Source organism: Symsagittifera roscoffensis, chromosome 10 (genome assembly GCF_963678635.1).
Source record: "Symsagittifera roscoffensis chromosome 10, txSymRosc1.1, whole genome shotgun sequence".
In the NCBI taxonomy this organism is placed as follows: Eukaryota; Metazoa; Xenacoelomorpha; order Acoela; family Convolutidae; genus Symsagittifera; species Symsagittifera roscoffensis.
The window spans coordinates 15,899,903-15,912,400 of record NC_087071.1 but is presented as its reverse complement, the minus strand read 5'-3'; positions in this window follow the sequence as shown (position 1 = coordinate 15,912,400).

Sequence of the window (12,498 nt, the reverse complement as noted above, 5' to 3'; positions counted from 1 at the left end):
TGTTCCAAGTTGGTCAAAATGGCAATCGTTAAACCCCCATAACTTGACCAAAAAAAGATTACAAGTGACCACAAAGCCTTTCGGACGTTAAAACAAAACTCCATCCAAAATGGCCTGTTATGAGTCAAAATTTAACAGAAGAAAAAACCCACCCCGATCACAAATATTCCGTTACTTTCGTTACAAAAGTCGGAACAATAGCAAAGGTTTTGCCTTTTAAACAAATAAAATTTCTTCGTGCAAATAGAGAGAATCGCATATGTGAAATGCATTTGAAGATTTGCAAAAAAATGAGTTAATATAATAAGTTTCAACCTGACTTAGTTAGAAGTTGTAACTTTTTGTAAAGTGCTTGAAAGTTTATACTTCAAAAAAATCATGATAGTTGGCCTATTTGTTGACAGACAAAAATAAATTCATCTTTCCATGAAAACATGAAAAACTAAATTTTTATTCACACAAAATTTTTTCGTCATATCTGTTTCACTTCTACGTAAATTGACACTACGCTATAGACAAAGTGTGAGACAAAAATTTGTTTCTTCGAGCAAATAAGTGATTTCGCAGCAAAAAAAAGCTATGAATAGCGGGTGATCTGATTTTGGGTCAAAACAAGTCTATACAGGTTGGCCCCGTAATAGCCGATGAGCTATTTTAGCTGAACCTCAGATGGGACCATGGTTTCCAAAGTGCGAAGATATTGACCACTCCAACACGTGTGGCCTTGCAGAATTTGTCATTACCCAGAAAAGATACTGTGAATATCGTGAAAGAAACCCAGAAACTGGAAAGTGTCAGATTCAAAGAACTAACTCCTTAGAATTGGGTCGAAAATTATCATGTCCACTGGATTCAGGCCGGCTCAGTTTCCAAAAAGATTTTATTTGTCATCAAGGGGATTCAAAAGGTGAGACTAAACGCTGAACTAGAAACTTTTTGAGAGGACAGAATTTCGGAACTTTTTCAGTGTCGACCTTTTTTTTCTATAGTTCGACCAAATTGATTTTAAGAACTCAAACCAAACACAAGATAGACCATTTTTTGCTAAAATTTTAAATTTAGCAAAAGTGATTTGTTTTGACTAATGCTTTTTGACAAAGCTAGTTTGACATGTGCGTTTCATACAGCTTTCATAAAAAAAAAACGCGTATCATAGAGGTTAATTGAAACGATCCTACTTAAGTCACTGCTGCTTTGCTATCTTTTCTCTAAAGAGTCTGGTGAATTTTAAGCTTTTTTCCATACCCCCCTATTTGATTTTTTTTCGGAAATTTTTTGCATGAAAATTTATTTAAAATGACTTTTCGTGTTATAAAGTGCATTAAAACATGTCAGCGTGGACAGGGGAACAAATTTTCACAACATTTTGTGCATGCAAAAAGCCGTGTGACCAACTTTTGAACAGTTTTATTTTGAAATTTCACGAGGGAATGGGAAACTAGAAAAGTGCCAATTTTCTCAGTTTTTTGAGAAAAAAGAAGAACTGACTAACCCAACGAGAACAAAATCTCATTTTTGGCGAATATTTACTAATTTTTGTTCAGTAGGGAGGTTACAACGAACTCATTATTAAACTGCCTGATTTAAAGCACAATTGAGAAAAAGAAAAAAAAAGATTTGAAAGAGATCAAAATTTAAAAAAAGACAAACGATATTAAATTGCTCGGAAAAATGTTCACCTGTCTAATAAAATTTACTTTCTAACAATTCGGTTCATAAGTAATTAGGGATTTTTTAAAACTTTTAAGAAACAAAGTCTTTTCCCATTTTAGGGATTAATTGAGTCCAACTTTTGCAACCTTTGGATAATTTGAGCTGCAGTTTCGCAAAAATAGCAAACTCGCTTGTCCCCACGTCTTTGCATGTCCCAGGTCGAGGTGATCGACTTATGTTTCGACTTTGAATGTTTCGACTGTTTGCTACAGAGATTCCGCGGCCGAGTAGCAACTTTAAGCCGAGCACAGTCGAAACATACCTCTTTGGTCGAGAAAGTCAAAACATAGATCGAGCACAGTCGAAGAATACCAGAATTTATTCGAGAAAGTCGAAACGCATAGGTCGCACACAATGCTGTGCGAAGAATGAATGTGCAAAAAAGGTGGATGCGCGAGTATAAAAAATGTTTGTACGTGACATTTGGGATGTGATCGGAACAGCAGCATAACAGTCAGAAGATTGAGAAGACGCCGTAGCGAAAGTTTAATTTATATCGAGTCAAGGTTATTTTGCCCGATACAACGTAGACTCTTGCCTAAGTTTTGCCTCAAAAAAATTATGCTGACAAGGCAACTATCTACCAAAAGTTCATCAAGGCTTAACGCTGGAGCCGATACAACTTAAACTTTGAAGGGTTCCTTTTGAACTTCGTCGTTTCGTAAATAAACTGTCCTCGAGCAACTGTTGAAAAACCGTTTATTCAAAAAAGATTAAAAACACAGGCCTGCAATGAAAAACGGGCTCCAAAATTGGTCTCCAATGGGTTCATATTCAACGTACCAACTCGGCTTAGATTGTGAAAATAGGCTCTTGGATCCTAATCTCATGTGAAAATTGTACTCAAAAATTTCCACCAGAGAAATTTTTCTGCGTGTATGGAATTGTATGTGAATTAATGAATTTTTCCATTATGAAAAGTGTGAAAACACTAGTTATTGTCCAACTCAGACTGTTTTTCATGATACATCATGACAGTACATCAAGTAATTCATCATAAAAAATTATCAACACAGTTAAAAGCTAATCAAAATTACAATGTTGTGTCATCCGGTCGTATTTCCCAAGATAGATAATTTCATAGGTATGTTTTTATAGCTCACTACATTGAGCAGGTCACTTGAACTTTGTACGGTTATGAAAGCGTAACATCATGTCATGATGGTCAGACCTTGAATTAAGGCTTTCAGAAAATCTAATCTTCTTTATTTTTTACCGATCCGTTCGGATTCGATAATGATAGATATCATACATTACGTACATTACGGTATGACATGGCACAGTCAGCAGGATTTATAAAAAGTCCATTTAGAATCAACCCATTTTAGGAAATGGCCTCAGCGGAGCCGCCATTAGAATGGTCCAAGTGCACCGCGGTTGTCGAAATGGCAGTGTTCGCGAAAGACGGAATAGAAGTTCGAAATCTATTACGAGACAAACCTGAATTAGTTGATCCACCAAACCAACTTCGGAAGTTGAAATCAGTGGGGAAACTGACACACCAAGAAAAAACTGAGAAAAACGGAACCAAGAAAAACGCGTTGGATGGGAGAACAGATGCCAAAAAGCACGTGAAAAAATCGTTTTGTGTAATTCAGTGGCATGGGAATAAGCGGGTTCAAAGGTGAGACGTTTTTTTTCTCTGCCTGGGAACAGAAGGTCAAAGACAAGTACAGCAAATACGGCTAGTGTTAGACATACAAACTACAACGACTAAAACTCTCATATGGGTGTTGAAGCATATTTCCGCCACAGAAAGAGTTACGATAAAACTTTATTTGTCGTAAAAAAATAAATGAACCGCTTGATCAGTTTCATGCTGACGTAGTACAACTCGCATCAACAGCAGATTGTGGGGACCGCGAAGACAAATGAGTCCGGGACATGTTCATCACACGTATGCATAGCGATAAGATAGCAGAAGAGCTGCTGGCAGAACCCCGTTCACCACAGGACGCTTATGATTACGCTATCCGGAGAAAAAAAGGTATCGAGCATAGTAAAACTATGATACCAAATCCACTCGATCAGTCAACCTCTTCTGCCATAAAGCAAAAACCTATGGGTTACATACAACCCCGTGGCCGGGGTGGTCAAATGCAAAACACGAACAAGAATAGAGCAAGATACTTAAGAGGGCGTCAAAACTACCCACGCGGAAACCAAAGCAGGAGTTTACAAAACCAAAACAAGATGCAGCAAAAACAATGCTACAATTGTGGGAAAACCTTTGGTCCGAATCATTTACAGCCCTGTCAGGCAAAAGACAAAGTATATGCAAAATGCCAAAATCGGGGACATTTCACGAAAGTTTGCCGATCGGCAAACGTCAATTTCTCAAAAAAGTTACAACGAAGAGCAACCAACGGAAGACGACCAAGTTCAGGTGTAGAAGAAAATGACCAAGTCGCATTTGCCGAACTCACATCACGAAACACTTGGGAAGAATTACAAAGAGCCAACTTCTCCTTGTTGTCAATCAACGAATCATTTGAAATCAAGACGTCAGCAGAAATAACTGACGAAGGTTTAAATGGACACATAGTAAAACTCAAGACAAAATCAGAACCCATTTTTCCTATCGCTGATTCTGGCAGCCCAAAATCGTTTTTAAACGAGACAACAGCACGTCCTTTGCAACAAAATGACAGTTCAACCGTTTTCAAATATATTCCCCGGAAGATGCCGCACGAAATTTAGCATGCTAAAATGTAAAATTGATAATACTGAAAAGACAGCTGATTATCTCGCTCGAGTCCGGGGTATGGACCGTTCAATCAGCCCCATTTTTTGTGATTGACGACAAAAAAGCAAATACAATTGGTAAAAATATGCTACCACGAATCAGTAGAAGATTGGTAGATGAAACACCAAAAAATACCAAACGCTCAACATAAAAGAAAAGGAAAAATCAAACAGGGGAAAAAAACAGTGGCTGGGAGATAATTTTCTGCAACTATGCGCCAAAATTGGCAAAGCAAAAAACCAGCTGATGAAAACACAGTTTATCAAAAAACGCAGTTCCGATTCAACAAAAGAGACGCTGAATACCGACACACCTTCAAGGAAGAGTCCAAAAATAATTGAGCCAACTGATAGATCAGAAACATAATAACATAATGTGAAATTGGACAAAATTTCGGACAAACTGTTCATTAGTCCGGTCATGATTAACGAGTCAACAGTGCTCAAACAAAAAAAAATCCGACATAAAAATATACACTGTTCTCATCAATTGATTTGCGGTACGCTTATTCGTAAATCCTTCTGGATCAATGAACTCGAGAACGTTGCAACTTTAGCCTCATCGCGGAAACGCCACGGAGACATATCAATTCCAAACAGGCTTCTACGGCCTCACGGATATGCCGACAAAATTTCGAAAAGCAATCGACCTCACGCTAACAAAAGCAAAAACACCTACACATATCTGGACGGTATACTGATAGACACCAAAAGAGCATTAGAGGTACAAAAAGTTTTACAAAAAAATGATGAAGATATTCCTGCCATCTTTAAAGACAATTGTAAGTTCTTGTGGAAGCAGCTAGATTGGCTGGGTTATAGTATATTTAGTGAGGGCTCAACACCATTAATAAGAAAAAGAGATGCCATAGAAAAACTAACTCTACCGATAAAATTTAAACTAATGAAAAGTTTTATTGGCTCAAAGCACCATCTCACATGGTACATCCCACAACTGGCACAAACCGTCGCGGCTCGGCGTCCTCTGCTAAAAAACAAAGGGAAAAATAAAACAAAAGACTAAAAAATCGGAACATGACAGAAGATTAAATAAGATTGAAAAACTAGTTTCAGATATCGCACTAAATAAACACTTTGTGGCACTTCAAATTTTAGTTTCAGCGCAGCCCTAGAGCAGAACACGTCAGAAGATTGGGTGGCAATTGCGTACGCGTCAAGAATTTCAAATTCTCTTGTAGAAGAGCTCAGTAAACCAACTTGAGCTCTTTGGGATCGTGTTTGCAAAATATTACTCCAATTACTACTTGTACGCGAGAAACTTTATCAGTATTCCAGACCACCAGACTTTAATCAGCACATTTAAAGCAAGCACTAAAAACTTGTCAAAGTAGACTGACAACATGGATTGATGGTTTAATCTTTTTCAATTCTGACATAAAATACTTGGCGCGGAACAAAATGGGACTATTTGACTATATGTCCCGAAATCCGGTAAGATTAGCAAAATCACGTGCAATTCAAATTGTCCTAACAAATCGCAGGCGGCCAAGCCTATCGGCAAATCTTCAGTCACTCGCTCACAAAATTTTCCAATATCCAGTCAGAATTAAACACTCTGAAGAGAAAAAGAAGCTGCGTCAACGTAAAACACAAATACTAACAATCAAAAGTAACATTCGGCGAAGAAATAACTCTAAAGGAGTTGGGGGAGGAGTCATTCCGGAAGCGTAAGCAACAACGATAGAGGCAGGACCAGTCAACATAACGAAAAATGGCAAGGAGAGTCCGATCAGGGAGAGAGCCTTTCCGATCCGCGCTGGCAGAGACGAAGGACAACTGAAAAACACGACGATCATTCAGCATCTACATCAGCACCAGCCACAATCAAGGACGCCAGAAAAAACATCAAGACAGAGAAAACATCAATCAAAATCGAGTCACGAACCAAGAATGACAGCAGAATACAAAAAGAAAGTTGCGCATCCGAAACAGACCTCACTAAACCTACATCATCCACGCAAAATGTACCAACAAAGCAAAAACTACGCGCAAAAACAGAACAATCACTCGAAGTAAGCAAAATACACACAATGTGAGTGAGTCGCGTCGACCCAACAGCCATCAGACAAAAAGAAACCCATCCAAACGTTGAGCCACACGTGATCACATCAAAGAGCACGTGAGTCGAACAGCAACAAATTCTACTGGAAGTCAGCCACGAAAAGATAACAGAGGGGTTAGTAGCTACCGCCAACCAATAAATCATCACAGAAATTGAGGAGGACACCCCTACTCTACAGAAAAAAACTTACAGAAAGTTTTGGGGATCAACTTCATTGCTGCCGAAATCCGAAAAATTTGGAATATGCGCCCAATCGCCCACTTCGTAAGAAATAACGAGAAAAAAAAGCCCTCAAACTGTTCTGTCGGACAATATTGGTTCAGCTTACTACATCGACTGCAAGTACGATTTGATTGTCTGCTAATCGACGAGCGGATTGTCCTTCCTACACAATATAGACAGACACTGGTCGGTAGTCTACACGGATGGGCGGTCATGCTAGACATCTGCCATCCCATCTGGTTTCGCCACATCCACCGGTCAATTGTGCACATGACACAAGGATGTCGTCAATGTACCGAACAAGGTGATAACTTGAAACCAGTAATAGGCAAACAACATTCATTACAAGTCCAAGCTGTCGTTGAAACTAACGAAGAGGTACAGTTAGATTTTGCAGCTCACGGACGAGTTAAATAAACACGCACATACAATAATTGCTATAAGCAGCGGCTAAGGTAGTTTCAAAAACGAATGCGGACGTCGCATCGAAAATTATGCAACGCAATAGATCAAAATATTAAACAACCGAATACCACCCAAACTAAGCATTTGGAGCAAAAAAAAAACAATCAAAATTTTTGCAATTCAAATTAAATAAAACTCCTTTTTGCACCGGTAGACGACCACAGACCGATAGGGGTTGTAAAACAGGTTGACACAAACCAAACAGAAGTTGCGAAAAGAAACGGCATAAGAATTCATACAGGGAAATAAGAACTCCGGTCCTACAGGGACCTAAAACTCAAATCATTGAAGAATTTGTGTTTTTTTCCGGCCGGATTGGCAAATTTAGATGTTTTTACATGTATGTATTTATAGCTCACTACGTTTAGCAGGTCACTTGACCTTGTCCGATTATGAAAGCGTAACATCATGTTATAATGGTCAGAACCTAAATAAAGAACTTTCAGAACTTGTTGTTTACTTTGAGTTCTCAGTCTAAATTTAATCGTTATTTACCAATACGTTCGGATTCGATATCGATAGATATCATAAATTACGGCATGACTGGTAGTTTCCAATTTCTTTTTTTATTAGGTTGTTAAAGCGGAGATCAGTTTTGTACGCTAATTTTTAAAAGAGTCACCCCAAACAGGCGCGGATTAGGGGAGGGGACCGGGGGCGTGGAGCTGACGCTTCTTTCTCAGGGATCCGACCCCCTGCCGACCTCCTGCCTTCCCCTCTTGTTTTTTTTTTGAGGCGACGGACCTTTTTTGTTGACGGACCCTATAATTTTTTCTAAAGGCGCCTCTGGCGCCAATACTAATTTTGAGACTGGAACGCGCACCGATAAAACCCAATTTTTTGGTCAAAATTTTCCAAAAAAAACCTAAAAACCCTTTTCTCGGCCTGGTTTTTCTAAGTTTTGGCTGCGGCATAGAACTTTCGACCAAAACATGGTCTTTGTTCTGCTTTTGGGAGAGCTCAGAAAAAGTTTTTGGTCAACCTAAAAAAAATTCGACTAAATTTCGTATTTTTTTTTAAAAATCTACTCCCCCCACTCCCTCGAGAAAAACCTAGATCCGCCCCTGACCTTAAGTTAAAAGAGTTCGCAAAATTTATTTAGAAAATTTTTTTTACTCCGCTATGAATTTTGTTAAAATAGGACAAACCATAAACAAAAAAGTTACTGTGTTCAATTTGAGTTTTTTTGTCTTAGAAAAACAAGAATTTCGTTTCAGATTCAACATCTCGCGAAGAAAATGATTTTAGTCCTGATCTCTTGCTAAGTCCATGGTCTCCCAGGGTTTGTACACTCGAAACCCAAAGTGAAAAATATTGTGGATTTTCGACAGCCATACAAAACAGAAACTGCCTATACTATCGATGGAAAGAAACGGGGGAAGGGGAGTGCTTCTTAGACGCAACAGATGATGTTACGTTCGCACGGAAACTTTCCTGTTTTTCTGATGATAACTATCCGCTTCTTCAAAGAGAAATTCGCTGCGACATTTTCGGTAATTCTGTTCTTTAACTTGGGGGACTTTTTCTTTTGTCTAAAACAATCTTTTTGAGCAGTTTTTGCTAGGACACCAAAGCGGCAAGAACTGTTTTCAAGGAATGGTTGATGAACCCTAATTGAAAAGGTGTTGATTTTTCGACCAATTAGAAATCAACAAGTTTCAAATTTTAAACAAAAAACTTTAAGATTTATTCGCAAAGAAAAGGAAAAACAAACGAGCTGCTCCATTGTTTTTTTTTGGAAAACTAATGTTTTTTGGCTAGTTTTTGGGCTGGGTAATGTTGCTTCGCCCTCAACGAGCAGGGACAATGGTGCTCGGATCCAACTGAGAAGCCGAGACCCAATCATTTCACCACCGCTACACCAATGCTCTAGTGAATTATGCTTATATTCGGGTGGGCACAGTTTCTTCAGTAGAAACCATAGAGTTGAGGAGTGTTAAATAGATGCCAAAAATCTACTGAATGTTCACAGGTGAAAGTCCGAAAAATAAAACTGAACAGCAATACAAGGCTAAAATGAGTGACTGGTTTCCAACTTGTGGTATGTTTGAAAAAACACATTGTGGAAACTGGAAATTACAACAAACCCGAGTTTGCGAATATTACGAAAGAAACGAAAAAACAGAAGAATGCGTACCTAAAACGACCACTGATATTGAAGTTGCACGCCTGTTAAATTGCAGTCATGGCTCTAACTTGAATCTATTTAAGAGAGAATATTTCTGCCGTCTAGACCGATGTGGTAAGTACAGTAATTAAACTTTTCTTTTTTTTTCTAATAGAGGTGTTTTTTTTCTAATAAGCGATCAAAATCTCAAATGGAGCTAAAAGATTAGAATTGAAGCTGCAGATGTTTTTTTTTAGTTTTTATGAAATTCAAATCAATCAGCTTCAAGCGTTATGCTTCTGTATTTGATCTGTTTTCGAAAAAAAAATTGTTTTTGGGCTGTATTACAGAAAAGACCCATAAAAATTTTGACAAGATAGCACATTGACATAAAAAAACTTAAAACGCAAAAAAAACAAGCTCATGAAAAATTGGTCCGGAGGGCTAATGTTTCCTACGGAAATTATGTCTCAAAAATCCCAAAATATTTACTCTTCTGGGGCCTGCGCAGAAATTTTTTGTTGGAAATGAAGTGTTTGAAAAAAGTTGTCAATTTTTTTAGGTCAGCTACTTTGAAACCTTTGAGTTCAGCTGAATAATGTACAGTCAATATGTACCCATGAAAACGTTTTCCATGTAAAAATGGCCACGGTCTCCTAAATTTTGGTCGATGATCATTATCGAACTAAATATAGATGATTGCGTCCATGTTTTTTTATGGAAACCATCTTCATGTGTACATCAAGACCGTTCAATATTAAGCTGAGCTCGAGTGTTCCAACGAAGTAGCAGATTTAAAAATTTGATATGATATGATCCAAATGAACAAAAAAACCAATTAAAAAGTCGTTTTCAGATACAATGTTTTCAGCTTATTTTGACGAGTTCAACGTTAACTGCTTTCTGGTCCATAAAAAATTGCAACTCACGCTGCAAAATTTGCTCCGATGATTGAAACAAAAGCTGCCATGTATTATACATACTCAAGAGATAGGTTTGAATTCTTCGAACAGATCAAAAAGCAGACTTTGTAAGATTTCATGCAAGAGTTCATGGGAGGCTTTAATGATTCTAATAGCGGGTAATGGAAAAATCATCTGTTTTTTTTTTACTGTTGTCACTTACCCTACACAATTTTATTCGACTGATGCGTATGTGTTTTTTTACAGTTGTCACTTACCCTAGACAGTTTTAATCGGTTGATGCGGTTGAAAATAATCTACCGCAATGTTTCTATATATATTTTGCAAAAAATATATATAGAAACAAAAATAGTTTTTCAGCTTTCGTGAATTTCTTTAGTTTTTCAAATTTTTCTTGTTTCAGAATCTTTGCAGTACTGAATCTTACCACGCGACACATTTCCAGATTTATGACTAGCATTTTCCTTATTTCATTGATCAAATTTTCTTCCAATGAAGAGCAGAATTTTTTTTAAAATGTAGAAACGCAGAACACTAACAGAAGTGGACAATTACAGGCTCGCACCAAGCGCCCGTGGATCATAATTGATTTTATTAGCAGTATCTATAAAAATACAATTAATCGATTATGAAACTTTAAGAATGAAAAATTTTTCTAATCTATTACAATCAATTATAATCGATTATAATGCATTTTGTTCGAGAAGTTTTACTGAAGTATGAAGTTATCAATTTAGTTTCCAATTCATATTACTGGTTGCTTAGTGCAATTGGTACGTATTTTGTTCTCAACTTTCTGACTTTTATTTTCCATTTTGTTCGTCGACTTTTTTAAAATGTTTTTTCTATTTTCGATTATCAGTTCGATTCTCAATTCATGGCAGTTTAACATTTCATTTACATTTCTTGCTATTCAAATCAAACTTCGCCAGCTCAAGCTCCTCAGTTCAAGTAGGGCTAGAGGGGGTTAAAAAGAACGGAAGCCGGTGGGTTGATGTTTGAACGTAAGAGGAGGGGGTGAGGAGGGAGTTGGTAAGCTGCGGGGGTTGGGGTCGCGCTGGGGGGTTAGGAATAATTACAAGGAAGCGGTCTACTGAACATATTCAAAGTTTTACTGTTTTTCTTGTTGTAACTGCGAGAGACATGACGCAACTGTGAGAGACGTGACACAACGCAAAACTTCTGAACAACAGTTGAGATTAGTACAAAAGGAAATTTAATTTATTCAATTATAAGGGATCTAATGGATTTTTATTTGAAAAGAAATCATTTTTAGAGAATTTTTTCGAGAAAAACAAAAAAATCAATGAACTATAATCAATTATAATGGAATTATTAGATTCACTATTTCAATAAATTTTGATTATAATGGCAATTTATTTAATTTATTTTAAAAAATTTACCTTAAAAAAGATTATAGTGGAATAATTTGGTCTCGGAAATCCATCATAATCAACTAAAACAAACTCAAAGATCTTTTTTTTTAAAACTTCATAGAAGTGGATCAATTATGAGAAACAATTGCATCATGATGGGTTAAGGGTGACGTGACATCAGTCAAACATTTCTCCGAGTTTTTTTTAGTTCCGAGTAAACTCTTGTTAAATAAACTGTCTGAAAAAAAGTGCGCATGAGGGAGAGTAAAAATTGGATAAAACTTGCCTGTTTGCTTTTATAGCAAAGTAAGAACAGATTGGTTAAAAAAGCTGAGACAACTTGAGTCTGAACTTAAAGCTCATTAAAAAAAATTAGTTTTTTTTCCTGTTAAAAAAAATGAGAATCGCAAATGACACAAAGGCAACTTTTTTAAATGAATTTAAAATGAGTGTTAAATCAATAGCACCCAAATCCTGCAATATTGGTGAACTAGAGTAGCCCATAAAGTCAAAAACTTATGTAATCTCAATTGCTATTGTTTTTTAACAAATTTTAACATGATGGATAGAATGGAAATACGGTTTTCGACAGCAATAACTAATTTAGACTAGATAATTTAGTTCAGATATTAGATTTAAAAAATCAAATAGAGATATTAACAATAAAAAAAAGTTTATTGCATTATCAAAATTTTTTTTTGAAAATTCAATTTTTTACATTAGGCTCCTCTTCAAGTAACGTTATCTGGAAGTTTTTTGTTCTGTGTTTTTTAAATTATTTCGTTTCATTTGCAGAAGCAGAAGCTATTTTCCATGAAACGGAGCCCGGTGATTGGCCGCATGAAACAGCAGACTTCGAGATAA